Source organism: Callithrix jacchus, chromosome 3 (genome assembly GCF_049354715.1).
Source record: "Callithrix jacchus isolate 240 chromosome 3, calJac240_pri, whole genome shotgun sequence".
Classification (NCBI taxonomy): Eukaryota; Metazoa; Chordata; class Mammalia; order Primates; family Cebidae; genus Callithrix; species Callithrix jacchus.
Window position 1 is genome coordinate 167,793,999 of NC_133504.1, and position 18,833 is coordinate 167,812,831.

Sequence of the window (18,833 nt, forward strand, 5' to 3'; positions counted from 1 at the left end):
AAAAAAGAGAAAAAGTCGATCGGAGACCTTTTTAATAATATGTACATGTATTTAGTGCCATGTGATATATATGCCTCTTATTTGTATCATTTTATTTCGCTTGTGTTGTTCTTGTCTCTAAGTTAGATTTTTGGGCCCATAGAGCTGGTGCATTTGTTCATTTATTCATTCAATAAGCATTTATTGAGCACCCTCTCTTTGCTTATCTGACACTTATGCAATCCTTAACTACACTCCAGCCCTGTACCAAGAAAGGACAGTGATCTGGGCATGAATTCAGGTCTTTTCACCAGGCAATGGCTTCCCCCACCAAAGGACAGAAAGTAAAGTGTATACCATGGCTCTCTATGCTTGAATCTTAATTAAATTCTCACAGCAACCCGATGTGATCAGTACTACTGTTTTTAGGGGAGCAATGAGAGGGAGGGATTGCAAAAAGATAAGGAGATGCTTTGAGAATGTTGGATATGTTTATGGTGATTGTGATCACTGTTTAACAGGTATATGCATAGCTTAAATCTGACCAAATGGAACATTTTAACTTGTACAGTTCATGGCATGGTAAGTATACCTCATTAAAACTTTTATAAAAGTATTGGTTGACAGCAACAAAGTAGCTTTTGGTGAGGTATCATTTGCTGAGGAGAAATCAGTTAATTTCGTTTTGAAAAACAGAAATCTGTCTCCTTTTTTTTCTTTTTCTTTTTTTTTTGGAGGGGGGAACTAGGTCTCACTCTGTTGCCCAGGCTGGAGTGCAGTGCTGAGATCACAGCTCACTGCAGCCTCAACCTCCTGGGCTCAAGTGATCCTCCCACCTCAGCCTTCTGAGTAGCTGAGACCACAGGTGCACGCCATCACACCTGGTTAATTTAAACAAAAAGAATTTTTTTTTTTTTGGTGGAGATGGGGTTTCTTCATGTTGCCCAGGTTGGTCTGGAACTCCTGGGTTGAAGAGGGATACCCACCTTGGCCTCCCCAGAGTGCTGGGATTACAGGTGAGAGCCATTGAACCCAGCCCTTATTCTTCTTTTCACTTCAGCCACTGTTCCCCTACCCACTTCTTTTTCTTTGCTGGCTTCTTTTCTCCCAACCTCTCCAGAATTTCTTTGGTTCAAATAGAGTTTGGTTTTTGTTTGTTGTTTCAGGTATAAGTTTAATTTCCATCTGGTCAAAATCACCCTTTTAAGTGGATAGTTCTGTATATAAACACCATCACCATCAAGATAGAGGACATTTCCATTATATCCCAAATTCCCTTATAACCCTTTGGAGTTAATCCCCAACTCCTGGCAATTACTGATGGATTTTCTATCCCTATGGTTTTGGCTTTTCCAGAACATCATATAAATGGAGTCTGCTTCTTTCACGTGGCACAAGCTTTCTCACCCTGGCGCTATTGAGATTGTGGGCTAGATCATTCTTTCCTGTGCACTATAGAATGTTTAGCAGCATCTCTGGTATCTACCCACTAGATTCCAGTAACACCTCTCTCCTTAGCAGTCACAACCACAAATGTCTTCAGGTCCCCCAGGCCAAACCACTCCTGATTGAGGACCACTGACCTAGCTTAATGCATTTGAGAGCATCCGCGTTGGTGCGTGTACTCAGTTTCATCCTTTTACTTACACAATCCTTTTTACTTAATCACAGGTACCCCATACCTGCAAAATACTATAATTCAAAGTAAGCCCCAAAGAACCAAATAGACACAGAGCAAAAGCACGGTTGGAATAGGTTTCTCTGGTGTAAGGAATAAACAGGTAAGAAGACGGCAGGTTTATTTGCCTCTGGGATCGATTCTTGCCCAGATGGAACTTGAATGATGGAGTTAACCACTCTTAATCCGAGTAGAAAGCAGTGGCCAAACTATCTCATGCTACAGAGCTTCCCTTAAAGTATCCACACTCAACAACACTCTGGGGCCAACAACCGAAAAGGCAGCAGAATGTGGATGACTACTGATATGGTTTGGCTGTGTCCCCACCCAAATCTCATCTTGAATTGTAGCTCCCATAATCCCCATGTGTTGTGGGAGGTGCCCCATGGGAGATAATTGAATCACAAGGGCAGTTTTTTCCATACTGATCTCGTGGTAGTGAATAAGTCTCAGAAGATTTGATGGTTCCATAAGAGGTTTCCACTTTTGCTTGACTCTCATTCTCTTTTGCCTGCTGCCATATAAGACGTCCCTTTGCTCTACCTTGATCTTTTGCCATGGTTGTGAGGCCCTCCCAGCCATGTGGAACTGTGAGCCCATTAAACTGCTTTCCTTTATAAATTATCCAGTCTCGAGTATTTTTTTTTTTTTTTAATGGAGTCTTGCTCTGTCACCAGGGTGGAGTGCAATGGTACGATCCTGGCTCGCTGCAACCTCTGCCTCCTGAGTTCAACTGATTCTCTTGCCTCAACCTCCTGAGTAGCTGGGACTAGAGTTGTGGGCCAGGCTGGGACTACAGTTGGATGCCACCACGCCCGGCTAATTATTTTTTTTCTGAAACAGAGTTTCTCTCTTGTTGCCCAGGCCGGAGTGCAATGGCGCGATTTCAAGTCACCACAACCTCCGCCTCCTGGGTTCAAGCGATTCTTCTGCCTCAGCCTCCCAAGTATCTGGGATTACAGGGGCCCACCACCACTCCTGGCTAATGTGTTTGTATTTTTAGAAGAGATGGGGATTCTCCATATTGATCGACTGGTCTTGAACTCCTGACCTCAGGTAATCCGCCCAGCTCAGCCTCCCAAAGTGCTGTAATTACAGGCGTGAGCCATCACACCCAGCCTCAGGTATGTCTTTATCAGCAGTGTGAGAACAGACTAATACAACCATGAAGGGCAATGCCACTCACTGATGGGCAGGATGAGCTTCTCAGTCTCTCTCTTGCTGTTGGATGTATAAAATATGGATTATAATGCTAATTAGACAGTTAATGTGACTATGAGGGAGTGCTAGGAAGTGAAGGAAAAAACAAGTGACTGGGGCGGACACAGCCATCGCACCACTCTGGGGTTTCCCCTGTTGGCTTGTTGGGTCATTTGTGCATTCATGTTGTCTGTCCACTTACCGGCCTGCACCCACTTAACTGTGAGTGGCCACACATCTGCCCTGTGCGGTGAGCAGCCGCCAGTGCACGGGATGAGGTAGGGCTTTCTTCAGGGAAATGTTCTCCAAACCTCTGGAAGAGGTGGTAAGCTAAAAACCCCATGCACTTGGCCAGACAGTGCATTTGGGATTTGTGCTGATTGCATGGGGGCCTTGAAGTTTCGACTTGGAGCAGAAACTCTTAGGGAAAGCTTGAGAGGAACTGCCCTTTCCACTTTCTTTTTGGGAAACACTGTTTACAATAATAACAACAATCACATGATTTACAAAGCTGCATTTATTGACTGGCTGAGTAAATAAGCGAATAAATTTAGCACACAGCTGGCCCAAAGCAAAACTGGGAAAGAGACAAAGCTGGCCCTGAGTGCTTCCAGACTATTTTCAGGAGCCCTTTTCTTGTGTTTTAATGAACTTAAATATTTATTAAGTAATGACCATGCTGCAGGCCCTCTGCCGGGTAGCAAGAGTTCAGGGATGTCAAACATTCTTCCCCCGCGTGGCACGCACAGACGTGTCCTTTGATGCTGTTCGATGAACCAGCAAGTGAGGCACAGGGGCAGCCCGCGCTCCTCTCACGGTGCTCTCCCTTCTCATGTCACGTGGGTGAGACTTTCAACTCTCAGTCGCCAGATCCCAGACCAATTCATTCAACAAACATTGCATGTCAGACACTGTTCTAGGCATTGGGTAGAAAGCAGTGGACAAAAAAAAAAAAAAGAATACAAATTACTGCCCTGGTGAGAGGCCCATAATACAAAAGCAAATAAGTAAATTATACAGTAGCTCATGTGGAGACGCAAAGGTGAACCAGGAGAGTAGGAAGCCAGGGACTGGGCTGCAGTTTTCACTAGGACGGTCAGGGAAGGCCTCACATTTGCACAAATACCCAAAAGACCGTAAAGCCCATACATCTTTAGAAAGAACATTCCAAGTAGGGAAATCAGCAAATGTCAAGGTCCTGTGGTAGAAGCAGAATGTTTGAGGGCAGTGGAGAGACCTCGGAGGGGAGCAGGGAGGTCTATGAAATCTATTTATGGGGTGCTGGATGTGGAGACCTGCAGACCGTGGCGGGGACAGTGATTTCCTTCTGTGTGACAGTGGCTTCATTCCATGTGTGATGGTATGCCACTGGAACCTTTTGCACGGAGAAATGACAAAATGTGACAGAGGTTAATAGCCATGCACTCTGGCTGCTGCCTTGAGAATAACCTATGGGGGACAAAGCGAGATGACATTAAGATGCTCTTGAAGCAGTTCAGGTGGGATAGGTGGTGGCTTTGACCAGGGGAAGGGATGAGAAATAATTGGACTTTACATATATTTTTAGAAAGAGCCATTGGATTCATTGACAAATCAACAGATCTGTGGGAAAGAAAGAGAAGAATCAACATAACAAAGCTTTTGTCTGGGCAACTGGAAAAGATAGAATTTCCACTTCCTGAGCTGGAGAAGACTATGGGAGAAGATCAGAGTGAAGAATCAGGAGTTTCTTTCTTTTTAGTTTTCATTACTTTTAGAACTTATTTTAGAGACGTGGTCTCTTTCTGTCACCCAGGCTGGAGTGCAGTGATGTAATCACTGCTCGCTGCAGCCTCAACCTCCTGGGCTCGAGTGATCCTCCCACTTCAGCTTCCCAAGTAGCTAGGACTACAGGCATGAACCACCATGCCTGGCTTTGTATTTTTTTTTGTAGAGATAGGGTCTTGCTATGATGTTCAGGCTGGTCTCAAACTCCTGGCCTCAAGTGATCTTTCTGCCTTGGCCTCCCAAACCTTGGGATTACAGGTATGCACCACCATGCCCAGCCTGGAGTTTCATTTTTGGACACATGAAGGTTGTGATACCTATTAGTGCCAGGTTGTCATGCTGAGTGGACAGCTGGCATAAGAGTCCACAGTTCAGAGAAAAGGTCTGGGTGCAGATAGGGAATGGGGAGTCTTGGCAGGCACACAGATAGCCAGAGCACGGATGAGATCTCAAAGGAGGGAGTGTGAACAGAGGAAAGACGAGCTTTTGGACTCAACACTGGAACATGCCAACATCTGGAGTTGAAGGAGACTGAGAGGGAGCATTCAAGGATATGAGAAGAAGAAACCAAGAAAACCTGAGTTTTCTTGGAATTCAAGAGAAGAAAGGGATTCAAGAAGGAGGGAGTGAGGGATGATGTTAAATGCTACTGATGGGTCAAGTAAGATGACATCTAAAAACTGGCCATTGGGTTTAGCATCATTAAAATCACTGGGGACCTTGACAAGAGTAATTTGTGAGGAGGTGAGGACAAATACCTGCATGGAATAAGCTCAAGAGAGAAGGGGAGGAGAAGAGCAGGAGATAGACAACAGTTGAGAGAAGTTCTGCTGTGAACAGAAGCAGAAGAAATGTATGGAAAGAGAGTTGTGTTTAAAAGACGGCAGAAGTTCCCGCATGTTCCAGCACTGCTGAGAGTCCTTGGAAGAGAAACAGAGATGATTCAGGTGTTGAATTTGTAAAGGGCTCAATTTAAGGCTATGCAGGTAATGTAAAACGATTATGTAGATTAGGTTGCGACATGGAGATATTTATGGTACAATGTCCTGCAGTAAAACACACACACAGAACAAACAAAATGAAATGCACATATAAATGGAAGCATGTAAAATTATACAAGCACTTGACCAAATACTCAAGGGAAACATGGTGTAATAATAGTTGCTCTGGAAAGCGGTGATGATGAGTATTTATTTCTCCTTCCATTCCTAATCATACTGTAATACTGCTTTCTTAATATTACAAAATGTTTTCTAAATAAAATTGCATTGACATTTGCAGCCTTGTACCATATGAACATGGCCATGAGAAGAAAGACTTTGTGCAGGTGAAATTTATAATGGATTCTTAAATTGATCTGTTTGATTTGTTCATTCATTCTGCAAGTGTTTGCTGAGCACCTACTGTGCACAGACACCAGGAATAAAGTGGTGAACAAGGCAGCTGAAGGCCCAGCTATTGAAAATAGACCTGGTTTTCTGAGAACATGAGGCAGTCTCATCAGACTTAAAAGACAGTGACTGGGAGAGCCAGGAGGACATTCATTTCCTAGAAACAGCATTCCTCATTTCCCGCAGCTCTGCTACTCACATTTGCCCTTCAAGTTCAGTAAGCCTTGACCCAGAATTAGAGAATCGCCACCCATCACCTCTAAGGACCATTTATTTGCAATGGCTAATCTCTCTGCCTTCCCCAACCTCTCCCTTTTCTCCAAATCCATAATGCTGGTAACATTCTACAGGGTTGGCCTGGCTTGGCTATGAGTTGTGCGCTGGCTGTCATCCACACTCCCATCTACAATGCAGCTTTGTGTGCACATGGAAAGTTCCTTTCCCAAGGCTGTGCCCAGTGCCAAAGTTTGTATTCTCAACAGCAATGCTCAATTGTCTCCATATCCCAGGTGATATCACCTCCAGGGGCTATCCTCTAGTATGCTGCCTCTTCTAATAACAATAGCAGTCTTCGGAAAACAGTATGGAAGCATGAAACAGCACACTGCTTATGATTATTTTTAGATAGTCCCTAAACTGAAATCTAGGGGCAACTCACCAGAAGATGGTACTCTTTCCTACTCAAAGATATAAGAAAGCTTAGAAGTAACAGTTTATTCAATCTTTCTAGGACAATAAGAAATAGCACCAAGACAAGAATAAAATGCTGTTCATATAGGTTAAAAGACAACATGGTAGGGGAAAGATATGGACTTTGGTATTAAATAGACCTGCCTTAACATCTTTATCTGACTGCTTCTTTGCTGTGTAAGCTAGAGCCAGTCACAGAAATATGCACCTCAATTTTCTCACCTGAAAATGAGAATCAGGCCTACTTGCAGGGTTTTCATCAGAAGTAAGGAATTAGGTATAAAGTGTGTGACACGTCAAAGGTGCTTAATCAGTGACCATTTTTATCATTTCTTGTACACTCTGGCAGAGGTTGTGGTAGTAATGACTGAGCACATATTTGTGTGCATATATGTATGCATGCATGCATGTGTGTTTGAATGTGTGGTCCCAGCTCGAACCCATCAGGGATTTATCCATGTATGACTGCACGTGTCTGGTAAAGGGGAGGTGAACATCCAGGAGTGGATTTGCAGGGAGGCATGCTGGTGGAAGGAGGATGTGGGAATGGTTTGGTCAGATGCTTCCAGATGGGGGAATGGGGAGTCAGCTTTGGACAGTGCTCCTTGACTTGGTCTCAAAGATAGTGCCTGAGGAGGGGCTGTAGGAAGGAGCTAAATGAATTATTTTTATAAAGGACTGTGATAAAAAGAATGGCAGAGTGGAAAAGGCATCTCTCCCCTTCTGAGAGGGCTAGTGAGGTTCAATCTTAAGGAAGATGTGGGAGTGTTGAGTACCATGTTGGCACATCAGTGGTTTCAGCATCAGGGTGGCAGAAGACAGCAGCCTCGGCAGAGCAGCATTCTCAGGGTTGTAGACACCCCTTCTCAATGGCTTTTGGATGTTAACCTCAAAGGTTTTTCTTGTGCTTATAAGAAATATTCACGGTGATGCACAGAAATTACCAACGGGACTGTGTGGGGAACAGAGTCTTACTTGATCAAGCAGGGGTAATATTTGGGTTATTACTGTGAATGTGCTCCGTGGGCTGGTCCTGGGCCTCTCTACCCCAGATCCATTCCTTGAATTGCCCCTACTCTGTATTACAGGATGTACCCTTTGGCTCTCTGCCCTTCCATCACTGCATAAACCATTCCCTTTGTTGTAAAACCTGGAAATGATGTCTGTTTTTCCATTTAGGCTCTGTGGCCATACTACCATCTTTCCCATAGGCTGGGGAGGCCTGGGGAGTCTCAGGTCATATTGATTTGGATATAAATGTAAATATGGAGGAAGAGGAAGGAAGAAGACACTGTTATAAATTTTATGAGAAAATGATTCGCACTAGAGTTATTCAGGTCTTACTAATCCCAGTGTCTCCCTATCCCAGCATCCCCAGGACATGGCTGGCTTGTTCCAAAACTCAACAAGATGATTCTCTGGTCTTTTTTCCTCAGCTTGAGCTCATAACTCTGACCCGCATGGTTTGCATCCCACTGAGCTTAGGGTGTCCAATTCCATTTAAGATTTACTTCCCTCATAGGTTAGCCATTACAGTGATAGCTTCTAACCCAGCCAGGGCTCCCTCCTGTATCTATTCTTGTGTAGTCCCCACTCACATTGACTTGGAGCTTGTAAGATTTGCTTTTGCAATAAATGTCCCATGCACTGTGCATCAGGGGAATAGAACAAAGTGTGGTCCTTACCTGAGGGTGAAGGGCAGGAGACAAGACTTGAAACAGCATTGAGAGGTCAGCCTTTCCCTCTTTCTTGCTGCTTTTAGAACCCAGACACCACGTAAAGAAACCAAGTCAGGTCTCTAGAGACACATGGCCCAGCTAACAACCAGCATGTTGCTAGAGAAATAAAGCCATCTTAGACTAACCCCATTTTGAGCTTTCAAGTGACTGCAGCCCTAAGAATGACACCCCAGGGGAGATGAACAGAAGAACCACCCAGCTGAGCTCAAACCTAATCACTGACCTACAGAACTTTGAGCATATAAAATGGGTGTTTTCAGCCACATAGTTTAGAAGCAGTTAGTTATGCTGCAAAGGATAATTCACAGAATTCTCTTTCTACTTTCTCTCCTTTTCTACAAGTTATCAGTACCTTCTTCCTACTAACCAACCCTTCTAAAAGACAGTGCCCTCCGCCCCTCTCCTCTCACAGTTACCTCAACTGACCTTTCACCAAGGTAAGAAAAACTTACCCTCCACTCAGAGCATGGGTTCCATCAGCAAAGACACAATGACTGTCCCTGTACTGCTTGCTCTCAAGAGTTAAGACTTGACTTCATTGCATGTAAATTTTTTTTTGAAAAAAAAAAAAAGTGGTTTTGCTTCCAAATGATATTCCAAAGCTCTCTGGCTCACCAAGGAGTAATCCCTCAGTTGGAAAGCGTAGCAGCTATGCTATTTTAGAACGGCACCAGGCCTCTGGCTTCTTGATTCACCCAGGGCTGCTAATGCTTCTTCGGGGAAAACTAAAACAACTGCTTAAGATATAAGGACTTATTCCTAATGGGGCCTTCAGAAGAGAAGGGCCCTCTCCCTTATGTCCATTCTTCCCCTTTCTACCGAACCCTGTGCTCCCCAGCCAAAGATGGGACTTCTTGTTCCTGAGCAACCAAACTTCGAACCTGCTTAAGTGCAGGCCCATCTGTCATCTGTGACCCCATGGCCGCCACCACACTTGTCCTAATTGTTCTCTGATGAAGGCTGAGCCTAAGCCTATGTAACACTGCAAAAATGCACGGCTGGCTGACCAAACATTAACAAGAGAGACAGCTATGAAAAAACAATATGCCTGTTTGCTCAACCTCCCTTTCTGCCGGCAGACTAATTCTGGAAACTTTCCCACTCTCTGAGAGAAGAGGTGCTTGCTAATCCAGCCAAGTGTCAAAATGGATGGTGTTTGAACAGCTTCCTCTAGCTAGAGTTGTTTTTCAGATGGTCCCTTGGCAGAAACTCTTGTGGGTTCTGTGCAGAAAACTTCTCCCCTGGACCCAGTAAAGGGGGCAGTTAGGGGAGGGTTCACTTCCTAAGGTAATAATTGCCTTATATCAGGCACTGCTCTTCCCCAAGAGATTGGCTGGGGCAAAGGTCACTCTTGATACACAGAGGCTGAGCTGAGGAGGCTGCCTTGGGCACTGAAGGCAACTCATCTGCAATGAGGAAAGGCACTTGGATTTGAGAGTGGAATCAATAGATTCAGAGGCCAAGCTACGGGATGGATACCAGCTGTGACCACCTCTCTGGAAATGCATTCAGGATCCAAGATACCTAGGCCTCACCAAGGTGGGTCAAAGAATTCTCATGATGACAGGAATAGGCCTGGCATGGTTTGCTTCTCCCCGGCCACCTACAAGCTCCAGGAGTATTCCCTCCTGGTCCCCCTTCTCCAGGGAAACCTTCCCTGTCACATTCCCAGGGAGATCAGTCCCTATAATCTGTTTATCCATTTAGTCTTTCCCTCCTCTGGGCTCCACTGTATTAGGCACATTCTCCCATCTTGTACTTCTGCCCGTGATGACACTTATGTGTGTCAGGGTTATCTCTTGCTGAGGAACTCTGGCCTCCTACAGAGAAGGGACACATCTTATTTATTCAATATCCCCTGAGAACCAATGCAATGTGTGTACTTAGTGGGCACTGAGGAAATGCTTCCTGTGTGGGTGAACAGTCCTCATTTTCCACTGAACTCAGAGCAGGTAAGAGTGTGCAAGTTTGGTCAGGCACGGTGGCTCATGCCTGTAATACCAGCACTTTGGGGGAGGCTGAGGCACATGGATCATGAGGTGAGGAGTTCAAGACCAGACTGGCCATCATGGTGAAACCTCATCTCTACTAAAAATACAAAAATTAGCCAAGTGTGGTGACAGATACCTGTAATCCCAGTTACTCGGGAGGCTAAGGCAGGAGAATCACTTGAAACTGGAAGGCAGAAGTTGCAGTGAGCCAAGATCAGGTTACTCCACTCCAGCCTGGGCAAAAGAACAAAACTCTGTCTCAAAAAAAAAAATGTGTAAGATCACCTAGTAGGTGGGTGCCCGAGCCTGGATTTAGACTCAAGTTTGTCTGAGTCTGAAGTTTGTGTCAGCTCCACTCCTCCACCTTTCCTCTCCAGTTACTCAGCCCTCCCTACACACGAACACGCACACACAGACCACAGAAGAGCATGGATGAAATCATATAGCATGTCAGAGACAGAGATGACCTAAGACATTATGGAAACCAACTCATTTATTTAACGAAGGAGGAAACTGAGGCCAAAGAAATTCAATTTGGGTCAAAGCGATGTGCTCTGGCCTTTGGGCCTACTTGAAAACTGGATCTAGGGCTATTCCTGTTGATAATTATATTTGATTTTATTATTATTTTTTGAGAGCGAGTCTCACTCTGTAGCCCAGGCTGGAATTCAGTGGCACCATCTCGGCTCATTGCAACTTCCATCTCCTAGGTTCAAGTGATTCTCCTGCCTCAGCCTCTTGAGTAGCTGGGATTACAGGGGCCTGCCACCACGCCTGGCTAATTTTTTTGGTAGAGACGGGGTTTCACCATGTTGGTCAGGCTGGTCTTGAACTCCCGACCTCAGGGGATTCACCCACTTAGGCCTCCCAAAGTACTAGGATTGCACGCCTGACCCATCATGCCCGGCCTCATATTTTGATTTAATTTAACCCACAACTGTACAGAAGATATGTAGCTGAGTGAGTGATTCCCAGCCTAGTTGGGTGATAAATACAGACATATCTAAATACAAGGCAGGATGTGAGAGAGTCAGAGTGGTGTAGGCATTCGAGGAGAGAGAAGTCCCATCTGACTTAGTAAACTCAAGAAAGATTTCTCATAGGAGATGATCCTGAGATAAGCCTTGGAAAAGGGCTGGATGATAGAAAATTCAGGCAGGGGCATAGCAGGGTAATGGCATGGAGGTGTGAAAATATGTGCTGTGCATCTGGGGAATGAGACAAAGCGTGGTCCTTACCTGAAGGTGCAGGACTGGAGATGAGGCTGCAGGGTGGGCTGGGGTGTGCCAGGGAGCGATGAGAGCAGAGATGCATACCTGGAGCTTTAACAGAACAGTAAGAGAAAGAAGAAAAGCTAAGTGATTTGGACTCAATGAGAACAGAGTTCTTTAAACTGCAAGAGAGAGGTAGAGGGTGTAAAGTCTGACAGCCCCATGAATGGCATGGTAACCTCTGTGACCTGCACATACACCCCAGATGAGTTTCTGGAAGAAATGATTAACCCCTGTGATGCCTAATTAACATGAGACATTCTTATATTGTTTCTTATTCCAGCCTCAATTGACAAGGCTGTTGGACTTTGTTATGACCTTGGCCAACCTCATGACTCCACACCCTACAACCCCTCCCAGCTTGCAAACCTACAGCCCCCCCGCCCCCCGCCAGCTTGCAAACCTACAACCCCCTCCCAGCTTGCAAAACTATGACCACCTCCCAGCTTGCAAATAATTGCCCTAAACTGTAACTTCTGTAACTTTCTACTGCCTTCCCCACAACCTATAAAACCAACTCCTATCCCTTCCCCCTCCACTGACTCTCTTTTTGGACTCAACCTGCCCGCACCCAAGTGAATAAGCAGCCTTGTTGCTCACACAAAGCCTGTTTGGGTGGGTGGTTCTTCATTCAGAGTGCTTTTTAACAGGGGGATCCCATTTTAAGGCAGTAACATGCTTTCTCTTCTGGTTCCCACTCTCCCTGTTTCTCCCTTGATGTCCATCTGGGTATAGCGGGAGGAGTGGGGACATGCTGGGGAGAGGGGAAACTGTGTGGGCAGATTCAACTTGAGGAATCCCAAGAGAGACCCAGGCAATGCTTAGCTTCGGTCATTCAAAATAAGGTTATACAGAAAGTTACTGCCTGAGGAGCCAGACCATTGTTCTGAGAAGGGATTTTTCAAATTGTTTTTCCTCTTTTCTTGGTATTTCAAGATGAATCCTAAAGCACCGAACTCGGGATTTCCAAAATACACAGCTCAGGGCCAAAGCCAGTCACTGAGGGCTCAGGGCTCAACGAGGAAACGTGGAGAGAAAGAAGTCAAGGGAAAGCCCATCATGCTCTTTCTGTACCTGGGAATCTTTAAAAAGGAGAAAGAAGTGGACTGGCTGAGAATAGCCAAGCCATCAACAGAGTTGATGGAAGATGTGGCTTTCCCATCTCTTGGTCCACAGAAGGACAGTGTTAGAGGCATGAATGTCATTCTTCAGGACTCTGAGAGGAAGCCACTTCATGAGTTGCCCCTAAGAACCCAGTCTGCAGTTCCAAAAAAGAGCTCTGTGTGGTCAGCCTGGGGGGCTTCTTCCCAGGGCTCCCCTCAGTCCCACAAGGCACAGATGCTGAGTTGAGAACCAGTGGACCCACCAATGGGCTTGCTGTTAGGAGACACGCCCAAGGGCTGGACCTTCTTATGAACAGACTGGAGAGTCATTGTGGGGTATGGGGAGAGCTCTGAGGCTGCAGCCCACCCGAGGCACTGCCTGGCCTGGAAGAACGGGCCACACATTCAGTACTGGAGGCCAGGAAGTCCAGCATAATCCAGGCCGCCTCCCCAAACACCAGCAGACAGCAGCTGGCATACATAGAGGGACCTTCATGGGACCAAGGAACCCACTTCCCTGCTGCCATGGCGGAGAAAGCCCCCTCGTCCCCAAACCCTTGCCTCTGCAGTGAGGGACAGAGCAAGCAGCAGCTCTCAGAGACACAGAGCGCTTTTTCTAAAGACCCAGCACTGTCTGCAGGGTTTGAAACATCAACTCACAGTTTAACTGGATTGGACATTTCCTGTATCCTCCCATCCCACTAACTAGTGGGTGAGGCTCAGAGGAGAGACCAGATTAGTTCTAAGCAAAACAGCGATCCTCCGTTTTCCCTTCTCATCCGAGGTGCGGTAGGAGATATATTTGTACACCGGGTGACTCTGAGTCCTGGGAGGCCCAGGGCCAGCCTGGGGAGGGCCCTGCTGCGGCAGCGGGGTGGGCTCTGCAGCTCCGCCTCCCGAGCAGGGCTCACTGCCGCAGAGTCCGGAGGGCTTGGGGCGAGGGGCCCGAGCTAGTCGTGGGGTCTCCGTTTCACCAGGGGTGGTTGGGGGCTGACCAGAATGGAGGAGAGATTCAGGAGGAGGGCGGGAGGCTGTCCCCAGAGCCCGAGGCCTGCCAGGATGGTCGGGAAGGCACGTTCACCCAGGCCCAGAGGCCGGGTTTCCCCGGCAGGGAGGAGGTCCCCTGGGACGGAGGAGGTCCCCTGGGACGACCCTTCCAGGGGAAGCCGCGGTTCCCATCACCTAAGCCCTGAGGCTGAGAGCCAAGCGGGCAGGCCTTGTGCAAGGCGCTGCTGCCCCCTCCTGGGAGGCGCCCCGCAGGTACTGCTTGCCTGGAGCACCCTCGCCTGTTACCCTCACAGTGAATCCCCCAAGGCCCGACTCAGCAGCGGCGCCCGCCTCTGCGTCTGCAAGTAAAATCACTCAGACCCAGCCCCTCTCTATGATAAATCACTAGGCCCATCCCCTCTCTGTGTTAAATCACTAGGCCCATCCCCTCTCTGTGTAAAATCACTAGGCCCATCCCCTCTCTGTGTTAAATCACTAGGCCCATCCCCTCTCTGTGTTAAATCACTAGGCCCATCCCCTCTCTTTGTAAAATCACTAGGCCCATCCCCTCTCTGTGTTAAATCACTAGGCCCATCCCCTCTCTGTGTAAAATCACTAGGCCCATCCCCTCTCTGTATTAAATCACTAGGCCCATCCCCTCTCTGTGTTAAATCACTAGGCCCATCCCCTCTCTTTGTAAAATCACTAGGCCCATCCCCTCTCTGTGTTAAATCACTAGGCCCATCCCCTCTCTTTGTAAAATCACTAGGCCCATCCCCTCTCTGTGTAAAATCACTAGGCCCATCCCCTCTCTCTGTTAAATCACTAGGACCATCCCCTCTCTCTGTTAAATCACTAGGCCCATCCCCTCTCTCCGTAAAATCACTAGGCCCATCCCCTCTCTCTGTAAAATCACTAGGTCCATACCCTCTCTGTGTAAAATCACTATGCCCATCCCCCGCCTCTGTAAAATCACTAGGCCCATCCCCTCTCTGTATGTTAAATCACTAAATCCATCCCCTCTCTGTGTAAAATCACTAGGACCATCCCCTCTCTCTGTTAAATCACTAGGCTTATCCCCTCTCTGTGTAAAATCACTAGGCCCATCCCCCGCCTCTGTAAAATCACTAGGCCCATCCCCTGTCTCTGTAAAATCACTGGTCCCATCCTCCCTCTCTATAAAAACACTAAGCCCATCCCCTCTCTGTGTAAAATCACTAGTTCTATCCCCTCTTTGTGTAAAGTCACTCAGGCCCATTCCCTCCCCTGGGACTGCACCCCCCAAGTCTTCTCGGACCAGATCTGCAGTCTTTGTCCCTTACACAGCTGTGCTTGGTGACTAAGAGTTACCTCTGTAGGCACAGACAGGGTTGAAGGCCCTGGTTCCACTGGTGCTGGCCAGTTCCTTAACCTCGCCAAGCCTCAGGTGCTCACTGGTGAAATAAGTAGGACCTCATAGGTTGCCGCATCTTGGCACCGGGTGCCTGGCCATGTTGAGTCTCAGTAAATGGGAGCCATGATTCTCTTTCCTTCTGGCTTCATTGAATTCTCTGCCCTCTGTCCATGCAAGCTCAGGTTGGAGGCTGTCCCCACCAATTTTCCGCTTATGCCTGCTGGGCAGCTGGGCTTTCCTGCACTGCAGTGGGCGATTTTCCACACTCTGGGCACATGGCAAAGACCTGGGGCCAGCTGGGGTTCCTGACATGGACATCAAGCCTGCGTTTGCTTTCCTGGGTCTCTTGCCTTCCGTTCCCTTCCGTCTTACTTTCCTTCACTTTTCATCTCCTTATTAGTTCTGGCTACTGCGGAACTCTCTCCCACCTTCACACAAGCTTTCTTCCTGATCCCGAGTTCTAATTACTTTCCCCCACCCCTGCCCCTGCCCCCATCCAGACTCTGCCTTCCAGCCCCATCATAACCTCCAGCCGGCAGGCGCCAAGGTCCCTGATGACATCTTTACCCCTCAGCCCAATGTTCATGTAGTTGATTTTTTTGGACGGTTCTGCAGCATTTAGTGTTTTCTTTTTTAAAAACGGGGTCTCTCTCTGTTGCCCAGGCTGGAGACCAGTGGTGCGATCTTGGCTCACTGCAACCTCCATCTCCCTCCAAGGCTCTAGACATCCGCCCACCTCAACCTCCTGAGTAGCTGGGAGTACAGTGGAGCACCACCACACCCAGCTATTTGTTTGTTTGTTTTTGTTTCTGTGGAGATGGGGATTCACCATGTTGCCCAGGCTGGTCCCGAAATCCTGAGCTCCAGTGATCCTCCTGCCTTGGCCTCCCAAAGGGCTGGGATTACAGGCATGAGCCTCAGGTCTCCAGTTAGTGGAATTAACACTTCTTTGATTTCTCTCTCCTTTGAATTTCCCGGGGGCACTCCCAAGTCTCTTCTTAGGTTGTTTCAGCCTGTCTTCCTCTGGTTTCTTGCTGGCTCCTTCTGGTCCATCCGCACCAGCTTCAGGGCTCCCTCTTGGCCCTCTTTTCTTTTCATTCTCCACACTCACCTTAGCCCTGTGATCTCATCCACCCCCCACGCTCTCCAGTCCATCTCCAGCTCAGGTCCTCACTCCCTTGGTATCTGCCAGTACAGGCGAGCACCTGCCATCTCCATGTGGATGGCCCAGAGACACCGCCAAATCCACAGGTCCAAAACTGGACTCATTGTCTTTCTCCCCAAATGTTTTCTTCTACAGAAATTTGAGAGACATTTCTACCTCCTTCTTTTTTCTTTTGAGGCGGAGTCTCAATGTGTCACCCAGACTAGAGTGCAGTGGCATGATCTGGGCTCACTACGACTTCCGCCTCCTGGGTTCAAGGGATTCTCCTGCCTCAGCCTCCCAAGTAGCTGGGACTACAGGCGCCTGCCACCATGCCCAGCTAATTTCTGTATTTTTAGAAGAGACGGGGTTTCACCATGTTGGCCAGGTTAGTCTTGAACTGACCTTGTTCAAGACCTTGTGATCTGCCCGCCTCGGCCTCCTAAAGTGCTGGGATTACAGGCGTGAACCACCAATCCCGGCTCTACCTCGTTTCTCTCTCACCCACATCTCTCCCCATCCAACTGGTCTCAGCATTCTCTTGATTTCATCTTATTGCTTAGAACCTGTCTTTCACTGCCAGAGGCCTGGCACCTGTAATAACAGCAATGATTTAGTGAGCCCTTACGTGTACTGTCCTAAGCACTGTGCACACATGGCCTCATTTAATTCTTTTAGAAATGCCATGGAAATAGGAAGGAACAGGGGCATTGAGAAGTTAAGTCTTTTGTTCCAGGTCATATGGCTGATGAGTGACAAAGCCCAGATAGACCCCTAGCTCTTGCTGACCGCACAGCCCTTGGTGTTCGGCACCGTTATGCAGCATTATTTCAGGATCTCATTCCTGGCATAAATTGTCGCATCAGCTCTCATCCTAGTTTTCCTGTCTTCAGTCTTCCCCCTCGTCAGTATGGCTACGCATGAGACAGGTGTGTTTGTTGTTTCCTAAAGCTGAAATCCAATACAGAAATTCTCCTGGAACTGCGTCAGCTGCTCTCTGCAGCTCTTTAAGTAAAACCTGTCTTCTGGAGCCTCGAAAGTGCCTACTACCCTTTACCTGACCTGTTTCCTAATTAGCTTTCATGATCTGCAGGAAATTGTCCCTGGATCCCCAAGATGGGGTCAGGTGATTTATCAGTAGGACTAGATTCAGTTACATGTAACAGCAATCCCAATTAACGTGGGCTTAAAAGAGATCGTTAATCCATTCTCTTACTGTGATTGGAATAGGCCATTCGGGGTTGGTGTGGTGTCTACATCTTATCACCAACGACCCAGGGTCCTTTCTTCTTTCTGCTCCACCGTTTCTAGCATTGGCTTCTATCTTTAATGTCCCCTCATGGCTGCAAGATGACAGCTGCAGCTCTATCTCAGTGACATTCCTAGCACAGGAAGGAGTGGGGTGAAGGCAAAATGTGTGCTTTTCCGTCTTGGCTTGGCTGCTTTCATAAGCTTTCTCAGAAGTTCCACAGTGACTTCTGTTTACATGTCTTTGCTCTCTCACAAGAGAAACTGTGCTGAGCATGCTGAGTTCTAGGATCCAATCAAGAATACGATATTGCATTTAGACAGTTTTTATTTTTAGTTATATATCCTTTCACTAGCTCTTAATATGATGATTTTGTAATATCACTTTCTATAGAGAGAATAGTAAGATAATTCAAGCTTCTTTCTAACATGGCAGATTGAAATTCATTTTTAAGTTATCGAAAGTTTAAAATTTTTTTTCAACTTAGGCCAGGCGAGGTGGCTCATGCCTGTAATCCCAGCACTCTGGGAGGTCAGGGCAGGTGGATCATGAGGTCAACACATCGAGACCATCCTGGCCAACATGGTGAAACCTCGTCTCTACTAAAAATACAAAAATTAGCTAGGCATGGTGGTGGGCACCTGTAGTCCCAGCTACTTGGGAGTCTGGGCAGGAGAATCACTTGAACCCGGGAGGTGAAGGTTGCAGTGAGCTTAGATCATGCCACTGCACTCCAGCCTGGGCAACAGAGCAAGACTCTGTCTCAAAAACAAAACGAAAAAAATTTCCGCTTTACAACTCACTTTTGGTACTGGCATACAAGAGTTTAGAATTGTTGTTGACCTTGGGAAGACCTTTATGAATTTCTTTCACATATGAGCTGCAAATTTATGGTGTGTTTATAATTGTATGCACCACATTCTCAAATATATTTCTGATGGAAAAAAATCTTTCATTTCACTTGTCACTGAATATGAATGAGTCCTCTACTTACAGTTTTACATATCTGGTAAGTGGAAGAGTTTTCTACGGACTCTCTTGTGATTCCATACATCTTAAATCTTGTTTCTTCACTATCCACATATTTTTGGTGCCAGACATTGAAGAATTATTTGCATCTCCATCCAATCTCTGGTGCTGCGTGCCAGGCAAGTCAGCCTATGGATGGTAGGAGTATTTCTGGAAGCCATTCCAACATCTGTACACCCAACAATAACTGAATAACTGAGCTATACATGAAAAAGACCACAG

The 18,833-nt window shown here is 46.9% G+C and overlaps 1 long non-coding RNA gene across 1 annotated transcript; it reads right to left on the reverse strand.

The window, feature by feature from the left end:
• Nucleotides 1-3,356: 3,356 nt before the first annotated feature.
• LOC103792088 (uncharacterized) lies at nt 3,357-14,169 on the reverse strand. Its single transcript, XR_004741017.3, has 4 exons — nt 13,470-14,169; nt 11,674-11,757; nt 10,572-10,669; nt 3,357-3,773 (listed from the first exon to the last, which is right to left on the reverse strand). It is a non-coding gene; the product is annotated as an uncharacterized LOC103792088 (long non-coding RNA).
• Between the last annotated feature and the right edge of the window lie 4,664 nt (nt 14,170-18,833).